Raw genomic sequence first — 26,389 nt, 5'->3', positions numbered from 1 at the left:
TCTGGCCCATCTAAACAGGCCCCTAATGCGAAGTACTCACGTCTAAAACACCCCTGCTCGGATTCAAAATTGCACCACTAAATCTGTCCAACAGAAATGTGCGTATGCTTATGATCCCTGCAAAAACCTCTCCACTAAAACCTCTAAAGCTTGGTTGGGACACACGACATCCTTTCACACTATGCAGTGGTCTTAAAAATCCGTGGGCTGGGATAAATGCTCACCAATTACCCCCCTGGCTTACTCGCTGCTTCTCCCGATGAGGCGTATCTTCTGCGTCCGTACCAAACTGTGGTATTCAAATCTAGTCTCAAGATCAGCCTCCCAGTCGAAGTAGCAAGGCTCTCTTGGCTCGTAGATGGTGGTTTCTTCTCTCCATTCCAGGTGGAGTGCTCGGTTCTTTTGCGTTGCAAGCAGGCATAGAAGAGGGAAGAGAGAGCGATGGCTTCCAACTGCCGTTCTCTTATACCTGCAAGACTGCTTAAAATCCAACTGTCCTTCCCACCTGAGGCTGTCCAACTGAAAAGGAAGTCACATCTCCAGCCTGTCTCTTTGTTACTGGGGGTGTCCCTTGATGGGTGGCTCCGATGAGTCTGTGGTCAAAATAGCTTTCCTTTATCTTCCAATGGCCTGAAACACAGGCCACTTTACTTAATGTCTCACTGATGGGTTCCCATTCCATGACAAAAGGGGCCCACTTAACCATGATGTTCCCCCTCAACTGATAGGTATTCAAGTTAAAACATGTTTGGACTTGCCCAGGTTAGCTCTTCTGCTGTACAGTGAATGTGTCCCAGCAAAGTTCAAAATTTATAAGTCCAAAAGTTTACGCCGATGTTTTCGCCGAATCTTACAGTCGCCCCTATGATATTTCAAGGATCCTTCTGGAATATCAGATGTCCGCTGGTGAAAACACATCGTGGTCCAACCAACCATATATACTTTACTTGTAACACCCCGAATATACGTCCCTGAAATACAATCGTGCATCGCACTGTTACCATATAGATACAGGAAGTTACATTCAAGGTTCGTTAACTACGGCCTCCCATCGACTCTGGAGCGCCTGACTTCTCTTTTTACAAGAAATACACAACAGGTATATCACAATCAAAAACTACAATGACAAGAGCATGTGAGCATATCCGGATCCACAGAGGAACCTCCACACTTATACCAAAGTCCCACCAGGGCGGGGAATTTATCCCTTTAATTCTTTCCCCTGTGTCCCGGTTTGTCTGTTCCAGTGTGAAATAATGTTTTTGAGATAGCTCGATGGCCTTTAATAACATTGTTAAGTGTTCCGGCAGAACTGGAATCTGATACCCAAACTGGGTAATGTACTGTTGCAGGTTCGGGATCTTGTCATTTACCGTAATGTATACCGTGGATGCTTCTGGTATCAGAATAATATGTTCCTGTGCCACTTGAACTTCGGCGTGGGGTTTGAAGCAGAAAGTGCTGTCGGTGACTGGACACCAAGTGTCTCGGTGCACTCGATACCGGTCCACACTCGTGGTTACGCAGTATGTCCCGTCGCCCGCATATGCTACCTGAGGTGCAACGTGGCTCTGGGCCCCTACCTCCGTAATGCAATTGATAGGCTCGCAACTCTCGGATTCAAACCCGCACTCTGGCTGATCGAACGTGTTCAAATGCTGGGGACACAATATGACGTGTGCACCCCTCCTCTGGCACCCCTTGAGGTCAGTGCCGGTCATGGCGTGCTCCCACTTTATAACAAATGGTGGGACTGCATGATACTGTATATGCACCCCTTCCCGTATGACTCCAATGTTTTCCACCCTATATATCGGCGCTGGTTGTGATGTCCTGCCCATTACTGGCATACGCAACACTATCCCCATGATTGTGCAGTTGGACCGACTGCAATCCACTGGGACTGAGTAAGCTTTGGAGGCTCGATGGAGCTGACACAGGCTCATCGAATTACTGTACGGGCCGAGCGCTGCGAGGTGTCAGTTGCTGATCCATGACGGGACCCGACCTTGCTGGAGGTCCTCTAAATTACTGCGCCCCTCGCTCAGCAACCAGGCACCGTACAATACACACACTTCGTTTCGTGCTGCCTGCGCCGAAGCATTCCTATTCTCCCGTATTAATGCATTTACAGTCTTTGCATGTGTCCCCAGCTCTGTGATAACCTCCTTTAAATGGACAGTCATTGCCTGGTCCTCCTCTAACTCCGACCCTACCACCGCGTTCCCTACCCCCAGGATTTTCCGCAGCTGGTCCTTTAAACCACTGATCTGCAGCTGCAGCTGCACATCGTCCATGGTGTTAACGAGAGATGTACCCGTGCGAAACACGGTAGCGACATCATTGAGCACCCCTCGCCTCTGTCTCCCCGGACCAACGTTATTGTACACTCCCATATCGTACAATCTTTCCTGACACACATCCCCATAACTGAGTTCAAAGAACCGGCGGAACATTTCTTTAATGAGCGCCTCATTCAGCTGCTCAGTTTCTTTTGGACACCACTCGGGCAGACGTACCTCGGTTAGGTTTAAAATGACTGACGCGACCGCATAATGCACCCCCAGGAATAAAACCTTTCCAGTCGGGACTAAAACTAAACCATTCCCTGGGCCTGGTGTTGTGGCTGGACACCTAACTTCTGTCGTCTGTACCGGTGGGGCTGTGGGCAGGGGCTTCCTCTTGTGTGCTACAAGTTCAGTGGCATTTATTGTGTCGGGAGGGTCTGGGATCATGCAGGAGTCCATACTCCGATCCCATCTGATCCCACCCCCGGCATCCTGCCATTGCCTCAAAAAGGCAATCGACACACCCGCTGGGCAGACCCGCTCTGACCCCCACATACACACATAAATTCCCTGTTCCTCCTTCCACCACTTGTCCCAGCACACTTCCACTCCCCCCTTTGACCCCGTGATCTGTTGGTATGTATCATTCCCCAGTCGTTTCCAGTCCGCTGTCTGGTTCCCCATGTTCTGACTCAATTTCCTGAGCCACCACCAGCGTCCCAGGGGAATGTGTCCTTTGCACTTCAAGCATATGCACTTGCCCTCGGTCACCCCAACCCGTGTGGCTGTGACCTTCAGTCTGGGACACGGTATGGAAGCCTCCCTGTATGTGAACCCGGCGTGATTGGAGTATTTCGTCGAATTCGACCCCAGCCACCCTGGCCACCTTCCCTCGTGGAAGTAGGCTGCCATCCCGTCCGTTTAATTGAAGCGTACAGATAACTGAAATGATGTCATCTCCAATTACTTTGCCTCTTGGTATGTTTTCTCTTGATATTCTACAGCAAGTTGAAATAATAATGGGTTAACTATCCTACCCCTCTGTGTCATGGTGGGTCCGTTCCCCCCAGTACATCCGTAGAGTAAGGACAACTCGACGAACCCCCTCCTGCTGTACCCTGTTCTGGCCAAGCTCCAAAGAACAATTACCAAGGTTGTCTCCATCTCTCTCTCAGCTCCCTGTGAAGATACAAAGAAACAACAATCTTTCTGTGAGAGGATATACCTCCACAGGTCTGGCTTCATCAAAACACACTCTGTAAAAACATGAAACTGAGAAGGAAACTATATACACTGTCACCCGTCTCTGGGTGGCCTCGCTAGGTCTCTACGACCCTGGGCCTTTTACGGCTCCTCGGCGGTGTGTAAGGAGGCGATCACGGTGTTCTCGGCCGTGGGATCCTGCTACTCCTCCTAACCACCACCACGACGGGCTCCTCACTGTCCCAAACTATGGGAGGAAGACCCGCGTACATCATGCCGTTTACAGCGCCTTGGTGCTGCTTTCTGTTTCTCGCTCTTTCCCCCGGGTTAAACAACTTGCACTGGTTCACATGGAACCACTTCATGCGCTTCGGAAGCTTAACCGCGTACACTATGGGACTGGCCTTATCTACGATGCTGTAGGTCCCATGTACAAAGACTCATACGTGCCCACCCGAGTGTAATTGCTGACCATGACCTGATCCCCTACCTTCCACTCGTGGGTTCTCGGCGGCTCGAGCAGCAACCGATTGCTCCGGTGCTGCTTCCCCATGTTGCTGGCAGCTTGCCAATGAATCTGTTTCAAGTGCTCAAACAGATTCTTGACAAACTTGTCCGGTTTACCTCTCTCACCTGCCCCGCTGTGAGAACCAGCGCCAGAACATGGGTGGTCATGAGCTCATGCGGAGAATACCCTGTGCTTCTGGAGAGGCTGGCTCGGACCCCCATCAGGACAATCGGCAGGACCTCAACCCACTTTTTCGGGGACTGTCCTGTTTCCTTCCGCAGCCTTTCTTTGATGGTCCAGTTAAGTCGCTCCACAACCACTGATGACTGTGGGTTGTGAGCCACATGCCATTTCCCTTCTAGCCCCAGCACTTTCAAGGTAGCCTGCATGACCTGCCCTGTGAAGTGGCTGCCCTGGTCGAACTCCATGATCTGCGTCACTCCCCACCTAGAGAACAATTCCCTCACCAAGATTCTTGCCGTCGCCAACAGTGTGGCTGATTGGCAAGGGAAGGCTTCAACCCACTTCGAGAAAACGTCCACTAGGACCAAACAGTACTTGTAACCCCCCTTTGCGGTTGGCAATGGCCTGATGTAATCGCCCTGTACCGACTGCCATGGTCCCTCTACCCTTCTTGTGTGTCCTATGGGAACCTTTCTTTTCTAGAGATCGGGGTTGTTCGCTGCGCACACCAGACAGTCTGCGCAAAAAATCGCGGACAATCTCCCTCAGTTGCAACCACTATCCTGCCTGTTCTACCCTCTGTCAGATAGTCTCTGGCCCTGGGTGTCCCGCTCCTGGGCCCCCATGGGCTATCTGGAGGATTTCCCTCTGGTGTTGTTCTGGGGCCACCCACTGATCTCCCCTGAAAAGCATTCTCTCCTTTAAAGTAATGCCCGCTACCATGAATGAGTCTTCTACCTTTTCTCCCCTAGCCAGCTGCTCCAGGACAACCTTGAGAATGGGATCCTGTGCCTGGACTTTCCTCAAGTCTGGGGTCAATGCTACCCCTACACTCCCTTGTGTTCCCCCTTTGTCCCAGATCGCTGCTACTGGACAGGACCCGTATGAGTCCCAAAACTCTCCTGTTTTGGCTCTGTAATTGGCTAACTCATCAGCCTTTCGGTTGCCTTCCCCTCTGGGCTCTGTCTTCGAATGGGCCTTTACTTTATGAATGTAATGGCTTCCCTGGATTCTCGTGGCCTCTAAGATCCTTTGCAACAGTGGTTTAGGGTTGCCAAGGGCTTCCTGTCTGCGGATGTGCAACCGCAGCGAGACCAGATGGCCAAGTATTCGGTGCACGAATTGCATGTGAACATGGAATCCGAGCAGATAGTGTAAGGGGTCGGGAACTCATCAGCGTGGGTAACAACGTACACCACCGCTGACAGTTCGGCATGCTGAGCGCTCAGGGTGCTCGGGAGTTTAATGGCACTTGCAATGCCTGCCGTCGGGTCATAAATCCCACACCCAGTGAAACGCTCCCCTGCTACCACCAAACTGGATCCGTCGACATATATTTCGCAACACGTGGGGTGTAACCCGGCCCAAAATCCTATGTCTACGTCCCATAAAGGTGCAGCAGTTATAATGGGTGACTTTAATATGCACATAGATTGGGCTAACCAAACTGGAAGCAATACGGTGGAGGAGGATTTTCTGGAGTGCATAAGGGATGGTTTTTTAGACCAATATGTCGAGGAACCAACTAGGGGGGAGGCCATCTTAGACTGGGTGTTATGTAATGAGAAAGGATTAATTAGCAATCTCGTTGTGCGAGGCCCCTTGGGGAAGAGTGACCATAATATGGTGGAATTCTGCATTAGGATGGAGAATGAAACAGTTAATTCAGAGACCATGGTCCAGAACTTAAAGAAGGCTAACTTTGAAGGTATGAGGCGTGAATTGGCTAGGATAGATTGGCGAATGATACTGAAGGGGTTGACTGTGGATGGGCAATGGCAGACATTTAGAGACCGCATGGATGAACTACAACAATTGTACATTCCTGTCTGGCATAGAAATAAAAAAGGGAAGGTGGCTCAACCGTGGCTATCAAGGGAAATCAGGGATAGTATTAAAGCCAAGGAAGTGGCATACAAATTGGCCAGAAATAGCAGCGAACCTGGGGACTGGGAGAAATTTAGAACTCAGCAGAGGAAGACAAAGGGTTTGATTAGGGCAGGGAAAATGGAGTATGAGAAGAAGCTTGCAGGGAACATTAAGACGGATTGCAAAAGTTTCTATAGATATGTAAAGAGAAAAAGGTTAGTAAAGACAAATGTAGGTCCCCTGCAGTCAGAATCAGGGGAAGTCATAACGGGGAACAAAGAAATGGCGGACCAATTGAACAAGTACTTTGGTTCGGTATTCACGAAGGAGGACACGAACAACCTTCCGGTTATAAAAGGGGTCGGGGGGTCTAGTAAGGAGGAGGAACTGAGGGAAATCCTTATTAGCCGGGAAATTGTGTTGGGGAAATTGATGGGATTGAAGGCCGATAAATCCCCAGGGCCTGATGGACTGCATCCCAGAGTACTTAAGGAGGTGGCCTTGGAAATAGTGGATGCGTTGACAGTCATTTTCCAACATTCCATTGACTCTGGATCAGTTCCTATGGAGTGGAGGGTAGCCAATGTAACCCCACTTTTTAAAAAAGGAGGGAGAGAGAAAACAGGGAATTATAGACCGGTCAGCCTGACATCGGTAGTGGGTAAAATGATGGAATCAATTATTAAGGATGTCATAGCAGTGCATTTGGAAAGAGGTGACATGATAGGTCCAAGTCAGCATGGATTTGTGAAAGGGAAATCATGCTTGACAAATCTTCTGGAATTTTTTGAGGATGTTTCCAGTAGAGTGGATAAGGGAGAACCAGTTGATGTGGTATATTTGGACTTTCAGGAGGCGTTCGACAAGGTCCCACACAAGAGATTGATGTGCAAAGTTAGAGCACATGGGATTGGGGGTAGTGTACTGACATGGATTGAGAACTGGTTGTCAGACAGGAAGCAAAGAGTAGGAGTAAATGGGTACTTTTCAGAATGGCAGGCAGTGACTAGTGGGGTACCGCAAGGTTCTGTGCTGGGGCCCCAGCTGTTTACACTGTACATTAATGATTTAGATGAGGGGATTAAATGTAGTATCTCCAAATTTGCGGATGACACTAAGTTGGGTGGCAGTGTGAGCTGCAAGGAGGATGCTGTGAGGCTGCAGAGCGACTTGGATAGGTTAGGTGAGTGGGCAAATGCATGGCAGATGAAGTATAATGTGGATAAATGTGAGGTTATCCACTTTGGTGGTAAAAACAGAGAGACAGACTATTATCTGAATGGTGACAGATTAGGAAAAGGGGAGGTGCAAAGAGACCTGGGTGTCATGGTACATCAGTCATTGAAGGTTGGCATGCAGGTGCAGCAGGCGGTTAAGAAAGCAAATGGCATGTTGGCCTTCATAGCAAGGGGATTTGAGTACAGGGGCAGGGAGGTGTTGCTACAGTTGTACAGGGCATTGGTGAGGCCACACCTGGAGTATTGTGTACAGTTTTGGTCTCCTAACCTGAGGAAGGACATTCTTGCTATTGAGGGAGTGCAGCGAAGGTTCACCAGACTGATTCCCGGGATGGCGGGACTGACCTATCAAGAAAGACTGGATCAACTGGGCTTGTATTCACTGGAGTTCAGAAGAATGAGAGGGGACCTCATAGAAACATATAAAATTCTGACGGGGTTAGACAGGTTAGATGCAGGAAGAATGTTCCCAATGTTGGGGAAGTCCAGAACCAGGGGTCACAGTCTAAGGATAAGGGGTAAGCCATTTAGGACCGAGATGCGGAGGAACTTCTTCACCCAGAGAGTGGTGAACCTGTGGAATTCTCTACCACAGAAAGTTGTTGAGGCCAATTCACTAAATATATTCAAAAAGGAGTTAGATGAGGTCCTTACTGCTAGGGGGATCAAGGGGTATGGCGAGAAAGCAGGAATGGGGTACTGAAGTTGAATGTTCAGCCATGAACTCATTGAATGGCGGTGCAGGCTAGAAGGGCCGAATGGCCTACTCCTGCACCTATTTTCTATGTTTCTATGTTTCTATGTTTCATACTCCCTCTACCGAACACTTATGGGCCGTCCTTGCATAGATCATGTTAGCTGCCAGCTTGGGCTCACACAGGCCTTGCACTCTCAGATTCATCTGTGAGAGCAATAAAGTCCAGTGCGCAATGCGAGCATTGCTCACCGTGCCGTCCTTTATCCTCCCATCTAATAACATCTGAGTGGGGGTATGGTGGGTTAGTAGAATGATCTGGGCTGACCCCGTAAAGAGCTGGGAGTGCTTCACGGCCCAATGCGTGGCAAGGCGATGTCTCTTGCAATTGGAGTACCCCCGTTCTACATCAGTGAGCACTCTTGAGAAGTAAGCCACGGGTCTCAGCTTGCCGTGCCGCTCCTGGAGCAGCACCGCGCTCAAACTGTCCCCGCTGGCTGCTGCTTCTAAAAAGAAAACCTCCCCACCATTAATCGTCCCTAGTGCGGGTGCTGTCTGCAGGTCTCCCTTGAGACCATTGAAAGCTGCCGTGCAATCCTCATCCCACTCCCATGCGGAGGAGCCGAAGTAGAGGGACTGCTATGGTGGCGTAATCCTCAATAAAATCTCGATAGTACCCCGTGAGCCCCAGGAAGGATCTAACCCCTGTCACCGTCATGGAGACTGGTAACTCCTGTACCGCCTTCCGTTTGGCCTCGTCTATAGCCCTTTCCCAGCCCTTACGGTCAGCCCGAGGAATTTGACTTCCCTCTAACCGATCTGAGCTTTCTTGGGATTGACCTTGAACCCCGTGTCCTTCTACAGCTCCAGCAGCTCGGCCAGCAGCGGCCATGCTCCTCCCCCTCATCGGAGAACAAAAGCAAATTGTCCACATACTGCACCAACTGCTGGGGTCAGCTGAAACCTTTTAAACTGTTGACCATACACTGGTGAAAGATGGAGGGGCTGTTGTGGAAACCCTGTGGAAGGCACATCCATGTATACTGTTGCCCTTTAAATGTGAATGCGAACTTGTACTGGTCCTCTCTTTTGAGGGGAATTGACCAGAACCCGTTCGATATATCCAGCAACGTGAATGTGGTCACGGATGCTGGAATGCTCCCTATCAGGTCAGCTATGGCCGCAACAGTGGACACGCAAGCTGGGATGTTCTTGTTGAGCACCCGATAGTCCACGGTGGCCCCCCACGACTGGTCCGGTTTCCGAACCGGCCAAAGTGGAGAGTTCACGTGTGTGGCTATGGGCCTCAACACCTCCTGGGCTACCAAGGAGCCCAGTGCCGTCTCTAAGTCGCCTCTACCTCCCTGGGGAAATGATACTGTTTCTGCAGCCGGGACATAGGGTCTCCTTATACCCTGACTTCTACCCCCGTCACCCTACTGCAGTCGTGTTTGTGTGTAGCGAACGATGCGAGAATGTCCCGCACGTAAGCCTGGTACTTGGCCAGGGTAGTATTGACCAATTGCTCTAGGTTATAACTACGCTTCGGCTTCATCATACACACTGTGCCTTTTCCTTCCCTTTTCCCTGGGATCACTACAACTTCATCCTCCTTCTCGGAACCCACTGCTCCCCAAAGACAGTGATTCCTCAAATCCATTGTGATTCTGTGGGCTAACATAAAGTCAGCCCCGAGGACTCCTGACCCCGGCTGCTCCCATTTCAGCAGGACACACTTCCATTTTGCGTGGAGTGATCCTAAATAGATGGCTAGCTGCCTGGAGATCAACCCCGCCTGTTCATTCCCTGTGAATCCCACCAGACTGTGTGGAACCTTGCTAGACAAAGGTGAGGTAGACGAATTATTTGCGTGAATCACCGTCCTGGAAGCCCCGGTGTCCAAAAAATACTTCCCCCCTACCTTCTCCACCCCCATCCTCACGCATGGTCTACTCCACTCATCGTACGTGAGCGAACACAGGTACTCAGGCTGGGTGCGTGCTAGTCAGGGTGATGGGATTACCGGAGCAGTCGGGATTTCCCTGCTCTGGTAGCGTCTACCCTTCCCTGCTCTGGCACAAAAGCTGTCCGAAGAGCGGCCACCAGAACATCAAATTGTTCCGGGGTCAGTCCCTTCATCTCAACAGGTTTTGTCTTAGGCACTGGAGGATCCCCTTTGCCTTGCCCCCTCCTTGGGGCCGGGCAGTCTCTCCTCCAGTGTCCCGTCTTCCCACACCCGAAACACGTCCTAGCCCTCTCTGAGCTACCCACTTCCTGGCGCCATTCCTTTTTACTACCCTCACTAGCCTTTAAATCGTGAATCTTCCCTTTAATTGGTTTGACTTCCTCCTCCACGCCGGCCTTAAATGCCAGACTCATTTGACGGAGCACATCAGCCTCCGTGTTCTGGAGGTTCTCAGGGTCAAACCAGTTCTTGGACCTTACCCTAATCCGGGGCAAACTCTTTGACATTAGGGTCCTGAGCCAATGGTTCCTTGGCTCCCCCTGCAACTGCGCTTGGTCCAGCACTCCATTACAGGCTTTATTATAGACCGGCCAGAGCTGGTCTGCAAAAGGCTGAGGTGCTTCCCTAGCCAGTTGCAGTGACTTTCCACCCTGGAGAATGGACTACCTTGGGCGTGACCCATGGCTCTTAGGATTTCCTCCTTTAAGATCGCTACGGTTCCCTGCCCCCTCTTGCTTTCGGCAGATAAGGCCTGATACATCGTCCCCTCCAGGGAAAATAATAGCAGCTTGTGAACCTCTGCTTCGTTACACCCATTAATCCCTCCCACCTGTTCCACCTCCACGAAGTGGACCGATAGGTCGCCTTCGTTGGTAAGCTTGAGCACCCCTGAAATCAAATTTTGCAGCTGTGGGGTTGTGTATGGGACCACAAAATCACTTTGCAGCGCCCCCTGTCCTTGGCCGTCTACGGGCGCACCGTATTTCTGCCGTATGGGATGCATGGGTCCCGGCACCTCTGGCGGAGGTCGTGCGTCCCTGTCTGGCTCCCAATCCTCACTGTCTTCCCCTTCCTCTTCCCAGTCCACCTGGGCTCCCCCCGGGGCCATTAGGCAGACCATTTCTTTGGCCTTGGATAGAGTGTAGGTCAAGCTTTGGATTTTCTCGTGGCAGGGCCCACTCTCAAAACCCTTATGGTGGCTACCCTATACGCTGTCTTAATATCCTTCAGTTGCCCCTCCAGCCCGTTTACTTTACCCACTAAACGAGCAGTCTCCTCCCGTGCGACCCGCTCATTGAGCTTGGCCTCTGTTACCTGACACTGCAGGAACTCCCTTTTGTTATGTGAGATTTCTTCCTGAGTGTGCTTCTCCTGCTTTTCTTCACTCAACTCATCTAAAAGCCTCGTTGCTACCACAGCCCTTGTGGCTGGCTGCTCCTCAGACTCTTTGAGCTCTGCCTTAAGTCTACCAACCTGCTCCCTAAGCATTTGGACTTGCTTCGGCAGACACAAGAGCCAGATGGCCTTTTCTTTTGCCTTTCTATGCTCCTTAATCCCCGTCCACTCAGCAGCTTTGTCCTCTAGACTCTCAGCCCACAAAAGGTCTAGTGCCCACTGTTGTGTTACGTTAACTTTCCCAAAGATATATGAGGAGATCCTAGCCCCCATTGCTGATCTCTTGGCCTTAATAACCTTCCATAACTCTCTGTTCAGCACACCCAGCATCCTGCCACGGTCACTATATTCTGTAAGTGGTTTCCCTTAGTTGTTTTCGAAGCACTCCCACTTTACAATAGTTCTAACGCTGGGAATTATTACTGTACTGAACATATGAATGAGTCAGGGACGGGTACTTTGGTCCGAGTACTGGCAATGCTTTTATTAAAGTTAACGCACAGACCTGCACCCAGTAAAACCACACACACCCTGGTGTGTAAAACAAACAAATGCAGTACAATACACAGTCTGGCCCATCTAAACAGGCCCCTAACACAAAGTACCCACGTCTAAAACACCCCTGCTCGGATCCAAAATTGCACCACTAAATCTGTCCAACAGAAATGTGCATACTCTTATGATCCTTGCAAAAATCTCCCCACTAAAACCTCTAAAGCTTGGTTGGGACACACGACTTTCTTTCACACTACGCAGTGGTCTTAAAGATCCGTGGGCTGGGATAAATGCTCACCAATTACCCCTCTGGCTTACTCGCTGCTTCTCCCGATGAGGCTTATCTTCTGCGTCCGTACCAAACTGTGGTATTCAAGTCCAGTCCCAAGATCAGCCTCCCAGTCAAAGTAGCAAGGCTCTCTTGGCTCGTAGATGGTGGTTTCTTCTCTCCATTCCAGATGGAGTGCTCGGTCCTTGTACGTTGCAAGCAGGCGTAGAAGAGGGGAGAGAGAGAGATGGCTTCCAATTGCCGTTCTCTTATACCTGCAAGACTGCTTAAAGTCCAACTGTTCTTCCTGCCTGAGGCTGTCCAACTGAAAAGCAAGTCACATCTCCAGCCTGTCTCTTTGTTACTGGGGCTGTCCCTTGATGGGTGGCTCCGATGAGTCTGTGGTCAAAATAACTTTCCTTTGTCTTCCGATGGCCTGAAACACCGGCCACTTTACTTAATGTCTCACTGATGGGTTCCCATTCCATGACAAAAGGGGCCCACTTAACCATGATGTTCCCCCCCAGCTGATGAGCATTCAAGTTAAAACATGTTTGGATTTGCCCAGGTTAGCTCTTCTGCTGTACAGTGAATCTGTCCCAGCAAAGTTCAAAATTTATGTCCAAAAGTTTATGCCGATGTTTTCGCCAAATCTTACATGTCCTCCTCCTCCTCCTCCTGAGGTGGTCCTGCAATCCTCACTGGCAATGCCTGGTCCTCATGATGGCTAAGTTGTACAGCATGCAGCACATGACAATGAATTCGGAGACCTGTTGAGGGGAGTATTGAAGGCTGCCTCCAGAGCAGTCCAAACATTGGAAGTGCTGCTTGAGGACCCCTATTGTCTGTTTGATGATGTTGAAATACCACCAACGATGTCTCCGCAAGATCCTGCAAATCCCCAGGGAGGACAGACGCACCAATGTTAGCGTCCTCGATCAGGCCAACATCCCCAGCATCAAAGCACTGACCACACTCGACCAGCTCCGTTGGGTGGGGCCACATTGTTTGCATGCCTGATACAAGATTCCCAAAGCAAGCGCACTACTCGGAACTCCTACCCGGTAAGCAAGCCCCAGGTGGGCAGAGGAAACATTTCAAGGACACCCTCAAAACCTCCTTGATAAAATGCAATATTCCCACCAACACCTGGGAGTCCCTGGCCAAAGACCGCCCTTAGTGGAGGAAGTGCAACTGGGAGGGCGCTGAGCACCTCGTGTCTCGTCGCTGAGAGCATGCAGAAAACAAGCGCAGGCAGCGGAAGGAGTGTGCGGCAAACCAGTCCCACCCACCCTTTCCTTCAACGACTGTCTGTCCCATCTGTGACAGAGACTTTAATTCCCGTATTAGACTGTTCAGTCACCTAAGAACCCACTTTTAGAGTGGAAGCAAGTCTTCCTCGATTGTGGTGGGTGGCTGCATGGCTCTCATTATAGCGTCGCTCAGCTTCTGTGGCAGGGTTCCGGAGCGGGGTCATAAGCCAGGTGGCCAGGCCGTATCCTTGTCCCCGATCAGCCAACTTTGGCCTTGTCCTTGTCGCTGAAACATTCGTGAGACATTGCTCTCATGCAAGATGAAAGCATCATGTGCGCTCTCTGGATAGCGGGTATTCACTGTGCGGATGCTCCGCATGTGGTCGCAGACCAGCTGTATGTAATGGTATCCCTTTCGGTTTCTGAAGACTTCTGCATTGTGTAATGGTGCTCACAAGGCGACGTGTGTGCAGTCAATGGCACCTTGAACCTTGGAGAAACCTGCAAGTCGTCTGAACCCTAGAGCCCTTTCATTCTGGCTGTCCCTGCTCATTGGGAACTTTATGAAGTCCATTCTGCGTGCGTACAGTGCCCTTGTAACCTGGCGAATGCAGCAATGTGCAGCGTGCTGAGAGATGCTGCATATGTCCCCTGCTGCTGCCTGGAAGGAGCCGGATGTACAGCAGGCCATCGCCACAGTGACCTTCACCTTGACAGGCAGCGCAGTCCTGTTGGCGCTGGTGGGCTGTAGGTCTGCCTGTAGGAGCTTGCATATCTCTGTCAGCACTTTTCTAAAGTGCAACCTTCTAACGCACTGCGCCTCCGAGATGTGGAGGTATGATCGATGTTCCCTGTAAACCCATGGGGGGGGGGAAAGACCTCCCCAAATATCTGCGACCTCTTCCAATCCATCGCCCAACATGGACAAGAACACTTCTTCCAGCTTGAAGCTGCCTGCCAATAGAAACCACCATGATACACTGGCGAACATGCATTGCCCCCATTGAAATTGCTTACTGACCTTGTAAGCAAAGTGTCATAGCATATTAAAGTGCCGTTTGCAACTTGCAGCCTCACGCAGCATTCTGCGCGCAACTGTAGCAGGTACTGACAACTGCAAGATAAGATCCTCCAGCCTTCGTTTAAATATGCTACCAGTTGCACCTACTGCACCCTGGAACCGCCTGTTTTTTTCAGGTGTTTCCTGGAACGGTCGTTAAATGAGGCGTTAAGGCTCAAAGTTCCATCCGGGGCGCTAGTGCAGCCTTGCACGACGATTGACGTCATCATCACACTGAAAACGGAGGGCGAGGTAGTAAGTTTTTGTGTCAGCGCAAACCAAATGTCGAATCTTCCGGCTGTGTGCTAAATCCTGGATGCCCGGCATTCCCTCAAAAACTGCATTTAACGCCCCGCCGGGGGGGCTAAATGGGACACAAAATAGCTGAAAATCCAGCCCCAAGAGCAATATCCTGGGGCTGAGATGAATGGCCTCAAACAACCACAATCATCTTGCTACGAATAACTACAGCCAGTGGCGAGTTTTCCCCTTGATTCCCACTGACTTCAATTTTACTGGGGCTCCTTGTTGCCACACTTGGTCAAATGCTGCCTTGATGTTCAGAGCATATCACTCTCACATCACTGCTGGAATCTTGTCCATGTTTGGACCAAGGCTGTAATAAGGTCTGGAGCCGAGTGCTGCTGGCGGAACCCAAACTGAGCATTAGTGAGCAGGTTATTAGTGAGTAAGTGCCGCTTGATAGCACTGTCGATGAAACCTTCCATCACTTTGCTGATGATTGAGAGTAGACTAATCAGGCGGCAATTGGCCAGATTGGATTTGTCCTGCTTTTTGTGGACAGGACAAACCTGGGCAATATTCCACATTGTCGGGCAGATGCCAGTGTTCTAGCTGTAATGGAGCAGCTTGGCTTGAGGCGCAGCTATTTCTGGAGCACAAGTCTTCAGCACGAAAGTTGGGATGTTGTCGGGGCCTGTCGTCTTTGCTGTATCCAGTGCACTCAGCAGTTTCTTGATATCATGTGAAGTGAATTGAATTGGTTGAAGAATGGCTTCTGTGATGGTGAGGACCTCAGGAGGAGGCCGAGATGGATCATCCACTCAAAGATTGGCAGACTGTACCCCACTAAGTTCGTCTCACCTATCTCCTTGTGATGCTCTGCATACTTCTGATACAAAGATAGGTGGGAAAGAAAGTTGTGAGGAGGACGTAAAGAATCTACAGAGGGATATAGTTAGGCTAAGTGAGTGGGCAAAAATTTGGAAGATGGAGTATAATGTGGGAAAAAGTGAGGTTATCCACTTTGGTAGGAAGAATAAAAAAGCAAATTATTATTTAAATGGGGAAAGATTACAAAATGTTGCAGTATCGAGGGATCTGGAGGTCCTTGTACGTGAAACACAAAAGGTCAGCATGCAGGTACAGCAAATAATTAGGAAGGCTAATGAAATGCTGGCCTTTATTGCAAGGGGGATGGAGAATAAAAGTAAGGTAGTCCTGCTACAACTGTACAGGGCATTGGTAAGACCACACCTGGAGTACTGCGCACAGTTTTGGTCTCCTTATTTAAGGAAGGATATACTTGCATTGGAGGCAGTTCAGAGAAGGTTCACGAGGTTGATTCCTGAGATGAAGGGGTTATCATATGAAGAACGGTTGAGCAGGTTGAACTATACTCATTGGATTTTAGAAGAATGAGAGGTGATTTTATTGAAACGTATAAGATTCTGAGGGGGCTTGACAGGGTTAATGCAGAGAGGAATCTAGAACTAGGGGGCATAGTTTCAGAATAAGGGGTTGCCCATTTAAAACGGTAATGAGGAGGAATTTCTTCTCTCAGAGGGTTGTGCATCATTGGAATTCTCTACCCCAGAGAGCTGTGGAGGCTGAGTCATTGAATATATTTAAGGTGGAGATAAAACAGATTTTTGAACAATAAGGGAGTCAAGTCTTATGGGGAATGGCAGGGAAGTGGAGTTGAGGCCAGGATCAGATAAGCCATTATCTTATTGAATGGCAGAGCAGGCTCGAGGGGCCAAATGCCCTATTGCCTATGTTCTTATGTTCTCATACCCCTAAGCACTGATTTCAAAATCCTTGTCCTTACTTGCAACCTCCTCCAGTCCTGCATTCCAGGTTCCTCTAAGTCTGGATTGCTGTGTGTTCCCCACTCCCCATCCCTAGCCTCCCCACTCGCCCCCCGCCACCACCCCCCCCCCCCCCACCGGCCCTGCTGGGGCATCCCCGCTTTAGTGGAGCATTCAATTATTAAAATCCTTGGGCCAGACTTTCCATAAAGGCCCTCAACACCCGATTGCCCGCTGAGAAGGATCGCTAACGCTCGGTGAAAAAAGCGGGCGAGAACTTCCATTTTGAGGGTAAAGGTGTGTAGAACTGATCGCCCGGCGAAAGAAATCGGTGTTGCACATTCGTTCTTGGCGGGTAAGTGAAAAGTTAGCCAAATGGGCGGTCATTACTGGAATGGACGGTAAGTACAAAAATTTAGGCCCAGGCTGTGATTGGGCCTATGGAGGGAGGAAAACCTAAAGAAAAAAATCACCATTAAAAAAAAACACATACAAATCATTCCCAAGATAGTTTTAAGCCAAATCGCTGTGGTACAATTAAAAAAAAATTAAATAACCTTTAACTTACCTTTCTTTGCAGGGTCCCCCCCTTACCGCCCTGTAAAAGCAGCTTTTACAGAGTGGGTCTCTTGACGATATGGATGCCAGCGGATGAGCCCAAACTTACGCCCTGGTAGTTATTCTCGGTGTTGCATGTGGGCGGTTTGGTCCTGGCAAGCGACTTCAGATGTGGGCGATACCAAGGAAAAAACACGTGCAAACTGTCGCCGGGCAAAAAAACAGCTGTAATGCCGATAAAATCGCCGACAATGAAGCCAAAAGTCTGGCCCAGCTTATCCCTTCCTAAACAGTTTGCAGCATCAATCCCCACCCCCCAGCCTTTGGCCCTCCATTCACCATGACATTTCTGCAGCTACTGATCTGCTCAATCACACCCTCACCACCACCTTTGATTCCCTAGTCCCTGTTAAAACAATTACTCTATCTCACCCTGGCCATTCTCCCTGGTACAGCCCTGATCTTCACTCCCTTATGTCCAAGGACCGCAGACTTGAATAGATACAGCAGACAACTGGTTTCGCCATTCACCGACAAGTCTGCCAAAGTTGCTCACTATTTCAGAATCATTCTGGAATGTAAAGATAAACCCAGGCTTCTATTCTCCACTACTAGCCGTTTTTTTAAACCCATCTCCCCGGTCCCTACCCTCAACTCCGACAATAAGTGTGAGGAGCTCATGGACTTCTTTGTCTCTAAGATTGAGACCATCTGGTTGACCCCTGTTATATATGTATGTACTCTGTACAGCCACCAGAGGGCTCATTCCCTGGAGTCCCAAGGGATCCCATAATCCCTTTGGAGCACAGGTATTTAAGGAGGCATCACAGGTTGGAGAGGCACTCTGGAGACCTGCAATAAAAGACTACGGTCGGGCTTTACTTTGAGCTCATAGTATTCAGTCTGACTCTTTCTCCATACACAACAACTGGCGACGAGATACAGATAGTGAACCCAAAGATGCAGAGAACAGTGGGCATCCTGGAGAAATTTTCGGAGGGAGATGATTGGGAAACTTTTGTGGAGCGACTCGATCAATACTTCGTGGCCAACGAACTAGATAGGCTGCCAAACAAAGGGCGATCCTCCTCACCGTCTGTGGGGCACCAAGGTATGGCCTCATGAAGAATCTGCTCACTTCAGCGAAACCGACGGAGAAATCGTATAACGATTTGTGTACACTGGTCCGAGAGCATTTGAACCCGAAGGAAAGCGTTCTGATGGCGAAGTACCGGTTCTACACCTACAAAAGGTCTGAAGGCCAGGAAATGGCAAGTTATGTCGCCAAGCTAAGATGCCTTTCAGGACATTGCAAATTTGAAGGACATTTGGAGCACATGCTCAGAGACTTTTTCGTACTTGGCATTGGCCACAAAACCAAACTTCGCAAGCTTTTGACTGTGGAGACCCCAACCTTGAGTAAAGCCATAGCGAAAGCCCAGGCGTTCATCGCCACCAGTGACAGTACCAAGCAAATCTCTCAGCACACAAGTGCTGCTACAAGTACTGTGAACAAAGTGATGCTGTTTTCGAATCATAACATACAGGGCAGGTTACACATACCTGCAGCTGCACGTCTGCAGATGACTCAGAGTCCACCATCAAGGGTTATGAATGCTAGGCCATTAACACCTTGTTGACGCTGCGGGGGTGATCATCATTTCCATTCATGCCGAATCAAAGAGTACGTTTGCAAGGGCTGTGGAACAATGGGACACCTCCAACGTGTGTGCAGGCGAGCTGCAAACCCGGTTAAACCTGCAAACCACCAGGTTGCAGAGGAGGACAGATCCACGGAAGATCATGACGAACCAGAGCCTGAGATAGAGGAGGCAGAGGTACATGGGGTGCACACATTCACCACAAATTGTCCCCCAATAATGCTGAATGTTGAACTAAATGGACTCCCGGTGTCAATGGAGCTGGACACAGGCGCAAGCCAGTATATCATGGGCAAAAAGACTATCGAAAGGCAACAAGGCCTCAAGGCGAGTCTCAACTCAAATTCGCACGAAACTAAGAACTTCCACTAAAGAACTGATTCCTGTAATCGGCAGTGCTACCATAAAGGTCTCCTACGATGGAGCGGTGCACAAGCTACCACTCTGGGTGGTACCGGGCGATGGTCCCACGCTGCTCGGCAGGAGCTGGCTGGGAAAGATATGCTGGAACTGGGACGACGTCCGAGCGCTAGCGCCCACTGACGTCATTTCATGTGCCCAGGTCTGAAACAAATTTCCTTCGCTGTTCGAACGAGGCATCGGGAAATTCCAAGGAGAAAAAGTGCAGATCCACCTAATTCCGGGGGCGCGACCCAGCATCACAAGGCGAGAGCAGTACCGTACATGATGAGAGAAAGGGTAGAGATCGAGCTGGGCTGGTTCAAAGAGAGGGCATCATTTGACCGATCGAGTTCAGCGAGTGCGCCAGTTATTTGTCCCAGTCGTCAAGGGAGACGGCACCGTCAGAATCTGTGACGATTAAAAAGTAACTATCAATCGTTTCTCCCTGCAGGACCAATACCCACTACCAAAGGCCAACGACCTCTTTGCAACACTGGTGGGAGGAAAGACGTTCACAAAGCTGGATCTGACTTCAGCCGACATGACGCAGGAACTGGAGGAATCATCGAAGGCCCTCACCTGCGTCAACACGCACAAAGGTCTTTTTGTTTATAACAGATGCCTGTTTGGAATCTGATCAGTGGCAGCGATATTCCAGGGAAACATGGAAAGTTTACTGAAGTCGGTCCCGCACACCATGGTCTTCTAGGACGACATCTTGGTTACAGATCGGAACACAGTCGAGCACCTGTAGAACCTGGAGGAGGTTCTTAGTCGACTCAACCGCGTGCGTTTTCCTGGCGCCTGAAGTGGAGTTCCTGGGAAGGAGGATTGCGGCGGACGGCATCAGGCCCACCAATGTGAAGATGGAGGCAATCGAGAACGCACTGAGGCCACAGAACGTGACGGAGCTGCGGTCGTTTCTGGGGCTCTTGAACTACTTTGGTAACTTCTTATCGGGTCTCAGCACACTGCTAGAACCACTGCATGTCTTAATACGAAAAAGGGGCGAATGGGTTTGGGGCAAAAGCCAAGAAAATGCCTTTGTAAAAGTGAGAAAATTGTTATGCTCAAACAAATTGCTTGTGTTGTATGATCCATGTCAGCGTTTGGTACTAGCATGTGATGCGTCGTCATATGGCGTCGGGTGTGTATTGCAACAAGCTAATGATTTCGGGAAACTGCAACCAGTTGCTTATGCATTCAGGAGTCTGTCTAAGGCTGAAAGAGCCTACAGCATGATTGAAGAAGAAGCGTTAACGTGTGTCTATGGGGTAAAGAAAATGCACCAATACCTGTTTGGGCTAAAACTCGAATTGGAAACTGACCATAAGCCACTTATATCCTTGTTTTCTGAGAGTAATAAATACCAACGCATCGGCCCGCATCCAGAGATGGGCGCTCACGTTGTCCACATACAACTACGCCATCCGCCACAGGCCAGGCACAGAAAACTGCGCCGATGCTCTCAGTAGGCTACCATTGCCCACCACGGGGGTGGAAATGACGCAGCCCGCAGATTTAGCCATGGTTATGGAAGCATTTTAGAGTGAGCAATCACCCGTCACTGCCCGGCAGATCAAAACCTGGACAAGCCAGGACCCCTTATTATCTCTAGTCAAAAGCTGTGTGCTTCACGGGAGCTGGTCCAGTGTCCCAGTGGAAATGCAGGAAGAGATAAACTGTTCCAGCGGCGCAAAGATGAAATGTCTATACAGGCAGACTGCCTTCTGTGGGGCAATCGAGTAGTGGTCCTCAAGAAGGGCAGAGATACCTTCATCAATCACCTCCACACTACCCATCCAGGCATCGTAATGATGAAAGCGATAGCCAGATCCCACGTGTGGTGGCCCGGTATCGATGCGGACTTAGAGTCCTGCGTTCACAGATGTAATACATGCTCGCAGTTAAGCAATGTACCCAAGGAGGCGGCGCTAAGTTTATGGTCTTGGCCCTCCAAACTGTGGTCTAGGGTACATGTCGACTATGCAGGCCCGTTCTTGGGTAAAATGTTCCTTGTGGTTGTAGACGCGTACTCCAAGTGAATTGAACGTGAGATAATGTCGGCTAGCACATCCACTGCCACTGCTGAAAGCCTGCGGGCCATGTTTGCCACTCACTGCTTACTCAATGTCCTGGTGAGCGACAACCGGCTATGTTTTACCAGTGCTGAGTTCAAAAAATTCATGACCCGTAACGGGATCAAACATGTCACATCTGCCCCTTTTAAACCAGCGTCCAATGGTCAGGCAGAGAGAGCAGTGCAAACCATCAAGCAAGGCTTGAAGAGGGTAACTGAAGGCTCACTGTAGACTCGCCTATCCCGAGTCCTGCTTAGCTACTGCACGAGACCCCACTCACTCACTGGGATCCCACCTGCTGAACTGCTCATGAAAAGAGCACTTAAGACAAGGCTCTCGTTAGTTCAGCCTGATCTGCATGAACAGGTAGAGAGCAGGCGGCTTCACCAAAGTGCATACCATGATAGCGCAAATGTGTCACGCGAGATTGAAATCAATGATCCTGTATTTGTATTAAATTATGGACAAGTTCCCAAGTGGCTTCCCGGCACTGTCATGGCCAAAGAGGGGAGCAGGGTGTTTCTGGTCAAACTTTCAAATGGACTCATTTACCGGAAACACTTGGACCAAATCCAACTCAGATTCACGGACTATCCTGAGCAACCCACCTTGGACCCTACCTTTTTTGATCCCCCAACATACACACCAGTGGCTACCGGCACCACAGTTGACCACGAAGCAGAACCCATCATCCACAGCAGCCCAGCAGGAGCCATTTAGGACCGAGATGCGGAGGAACTTCTTCACCCAGAGAGTGGTGAACCTGTGGAATTCTCTACCACAGAAAGTTGTTGAGGCCAATTCACTAAATATATTCAAAAAGGAGTTAGATGAGGTCCTTACTGCTAGGGGGATCAAGGGGTATGGCGAGAAAGCAGGAATGGGGTACTGAAGTTGAATGTTCAGCCATGAACTCATTGAATGGCGGTGCAGGCTAGAAGGGCCGAATGGCCTACTCCTGCACCTATTTTCTATGTTTCTAACACACCAGGCAGCCCAGCAAGGCCAGCTGCACAGCAGCCCAGCGAGGGTCCAACAAATGATTCAATAAAACCAGCTTTCACACCGAGACGATCAACCAGGGCAAGAAGGGCCCCAGATCGACTCACATTGTAAATAGTTACACTATTGACTTTGGGGGGGACGCGGGGGTGAGTGTTGTTATATATGTGGACTTGTATTTACTCTGTGCAGCCACCAGAGAGCTCATCCCCTGGAGTCCCAAGTGATCCTATAATCCCTTGGGAGCACAGGTATTTAAGGAGGCTTCACAGGTTGGAAAGGCACTCTGGAGACTTGCAATAAAGGACTAAGGCCACACTTTACTTTGAGCTCACAGTATTCAGTCTGACTCTTTCTCCATACACAACAGCCCCCTTTGCCGCTTCCCTTCCTTCCCCTAGCCCAATGGGCCAAACTTCCTCTAAAACTCCTCCCTGCCCAAGCCCTGACCTCTCATTTTTCTCCAGTTTATCTCCGATATCCCCTCATGACCTTTCCGAGCTCATCCTGTCCATGAGACCCATTTCCTGCTCCCTTGACTCTATTCCCACAAATCCACTGACCACCCAACTTCCATTTCTGGCTCCCATGTTAGGTGACATTGTTAATGGTTCTCTCTCCTCAGGTACTGTCCCCCTCTCCCTAACATCTGCCATCATCACGCCTCTCCTCATAAAAACAACTCTCGACCGCTCCGTTCTTGCAAACTACCGCCCCATCTCCAACCTCATCTTTTTCTCCAACGTCTTCATACATGTTGTGGCCTCCCAAATCTGTGCCCATCTTTCCCACAATTCCTTGTTCAAATCCACCCAATCCGGTTTCAGCGCCCGCCACAGTATCGAAATGGCTCTCATCAAAGTCACAAATGACGATCTTTGTGACTGTGAAAAAGGCAAACTATCCCTCCTCATCCTTCTTTACTTGACACGGTTGAACACTCTGTCCTTCTCCAACACCTCTCCACCGTCTTCCAGGGTGGGACTGCACTCGCCTGGTTCCATTCTTATCGATCTAATTGTAGCTGTAGCCAGAGAATGATCTGCAATGGCTTCTCTTCCCACAACCGCATCATTACCTCTGGTGTCCCCCAAGGATCTATACTTGGCCCCCTCCTATTTTTCATCCACATGTTGCCCCTTGGCGATATCATCCAGAAACACAGCATCAGTTTCCACATGTACGCTGATGACACCCAGCTCTACCTCACTTCCATTTCTCTTGACCCCTCCTCGTTCCCTAAATTGTCAGACTACTTGTGAGCCAAATCTGGATGAGCAGAAATGTTCTCCAATTGAATATTGGGAAGACTGAAGCCATTGTTTTTGTCTCCGCCACAAACTCCATTCCTTAGCCACTGACTCCATCCCTCTCCCCAACTTCTGTCTGAGGTTGAACCGCACTGTTCGCAACCTTGGTGTCATATTTGACCCTGAAATGAGCTTTCAACCACATATCTGCAGCATAACTAAGGCTGCATTTTTCCACCTCCGTAACATCGCCCATCTCCCCCCTTGCCTCAGCTCATCTGCTGCTGAAGCCCTCATCCATGCCTTTGTTACCTCTCGACTTGACTATTCCAACGCACTCCTGGCTGGCCTCCCACATTCTACCCTACGTAAACTAGAGTTGACCGAAACTCGACTGCCTGTGTCCTAACTCGCACCAGGTCCTGCTCACTCATTACCCCTGTGCTCGCTGACCAACATTGGCTCCTGGTTAAGCAAAGCCTCGATTTCAAAATTCTCATCCTTGTTTCAGATCCCTCTATGGCCTCGCCCCTCTATCTCTGTAATCTCCTCCAGCCCCACAACCCCCCCAAGGTGTCAGCGCTCCTCTAATTCTGCCCTCATGAGCATCCCTGATTATAATCGCTCAACCATTGGTGGCCGTGCCTTCTGTTGCCTAGGCCCTAAGCTCTGGAATTCCCTGCCTAAACCTCACCGCCTCTCTACCTCTCTTTGTTCCTTCAAGACGGTCCTTAAAACCTGCCTTTTGACAAAGTTTTTGGTCACCTGCCATGATTTCTAAAAAGGGAGGGAGAACAGCCAGTTGTCGTGGTGCACATTGGAACCAACGACATAGGTAAAAAGAGGGATGAGGTCCTACAAAACGAATTTAAGGAGCTAGGAGCTAAATTAAAAAGTAGGACCTCAAAAGTAGTAATCTCGGGATTGCTACCAGTGCCACGTGATAGTCAGAGTAGGAATCGCAAGATAGCGCAGATGAATACGTGGCTTGAGCAGTGGTGCAACAGGGAGGGATTCAAATTCCTGGGGCATTGGAACCGGTTCTGGGGGAGGTGGGACCAGTACAAACCGGACGGTCTGCACCTGGGCAGGACCGGAACCAATGTCCTAGGGGGAGTGTTTGCTAGTGCTGTTGGGGAGGATTTAAACTGATATGGCAGGGGGATGGGAACCAATGCAGGGAGACAGAGGGAAACAAAAAGGAGGCAAAAGCAAAAGACAGAAAGGAGATGAGGAAAAGTGGAGGGCAGAGAAACCCAAGGCAAAGAACAAAAAGGGCCACTGTACAGCAAAATTCTAAAAGGACAAAGGGTGTTAAAAGAACAAGCCTGAAGGCTTTGTGTCTTAATGCAAGGAGTATCCGCAATAAAGTGGATGAATTAACTGTGCAAATAGATGTTAACAAATATGATGTGATTGGGATTACGGAGACGTGGCTCCAGGATGATCAGGGCTGGGAACTCAACATCCAGGGGTATTCAACATTCAGGAAAGATAGAATAAAAGGAAAAGGAGGTGGGGTAGCATTGCTGGTTAAGGAGCAAATTAAGGCAATAGTTCGGAAGGACATTAGCTTGGATGATGTGGAATCTATATGGGTAGAGCTGCAGAATACCAAAGGACAAAAAAGTTAGTGGGAGTTGTGTACAGACCTCCAAACAGTAGTAGTGATGTTGGGGAGGGCATCAAACATGAAATTAGGGGTGCGTGCAATAAAGGTGCAGCAGTTATAATGGGTGACTTTAATATGCACATAGATTGGGTTAACCAAACTGGAAGCAATACGGTAGAGGAGGATTTCCTGGAGGGCATAAGGGATGGTTTTTTAGACCAATATGTCGAGGAACCAACTAGGGGGGAGGCCATCTTAGACTGGGTGTTGTGTAATGAGAGAGGATTAATTAGCAATCTCGTTGTGCGAGGCCCCTTGGGGAAGAGTGACCATAATATGGTGGAATTCTGCATTAGGATGGAGAATGAAACAGTTAATTCAGAGACCATGGTCCAGAACTTAAAGAAGGGTAACTTTGAAGGTATGAGGCGTGAATTGGCTAGGATAGATTGGCGAATGATACTGAAGGGGTTGACTGTGGATGGGCAATGGCAGACATTTAGAGACCGCATGGATGAACTACAACAATTGTACATTCCTGTCTGTCGTAAAAATAAAAAAGGGAAGGTGGCTCAACCGTGGCTATCAAGGGAAATCAGGGATAGCATTAAAGCCAAGGAAGTGGCATACAAATTGGCCAGAAATAGCAGAGAACCCGGGGACTGGGAGAAATTTAGAACTCAGCAGAGGAGGACAAAGGGTTTGATTAGGGCAGGGAAAATGGAGTACGAGAAGAAGCTTGCAGGGAACATTAAGACGGATTGCAAAAGTTTCTATAGATATGTAAAGAGAAAAAGGTTAGTAAAGACAAACGTAGGTCCCCTGCAGTCAGAATCAGGGGAAGTCATAACGGGGAACAAAGAAATGGCGGACCAATTGAACAAGTACTTTGGTTCGGTATTCACTGAGGAGGACACAAACAACCTTTCGGATATAAAAGGGGTCGGAGGGTCTAGTAAGGAGGAGGAACTGAGGGAAATCCTTATTAGTCGGGAAATTGTGTTGGGGAAATTGATGGGATTGAAGGCCGATAAATCCCCAGGGCCTGATGGACTGCATCCCAGAGTACTTAAGGAGGTGGCCTTGGAAATAGTGGATGCATTGACAGTCATTTTCCAACATTCCATTGACTCTGGATCCTATGTTCCTATGGAGTGGAGGGTAGCCAATGTAACCCCACTTTTTAAAAAATGAGGGAGAGAGAAAACAGGGAATTACAGACCGGTCAGCCTGACATCGGTAGTGGGTAAAATGATGGAATCAATTATTAAGGATGTCATAGCAGTGCATTTGGAAAGAGGTGACATGATAGGTCCAAGTCAGCATGGATTTGTGAAAGGGAAATCATGCTT

General features: G+C 49.5%; 1 long non-coding RNA gene across 1 annotated transcript in view; it reads right to left on the bottom strand.

The window, feature by feature from the left end:
* Window positions 1–3,333: 3,333 nt before the first annotated feature.
* Window positions 3,334–26,389, bottom strand: part of LOC139264418 (uncharacterized) — a 36,617-nt gene continuing 13,561 nt past the window's right edge. Inside the window, exon 3 of the long non-coding RNA XR_011593344.1 lies at window positions 3,334–3,467. This is a non-coding gene — a long non-coding RNA (uncharacterized lncRNA). The remainder of the gene's footprint in view (window positions 3,468–26,389) is intronic.

Source organism: Pristiophorus japonicus, chromosome 5 (assembly GCF_044704955.1).
Source record: "Pristiophorus japonicus isolate sPriJap1 chromosome 5, sPriJap1.hap1, whole genome shotgun sequence".
Classification (NCBI taxonomy): Eukaryota; Metazoa; Chordata; class Chondrichthyes; family Pristiophoridae; genus Pristiophorus; species Pristiophorus japonicus.
This window is presented reverse-complemented; position numbering and strand designations above follow the sequence as displayed.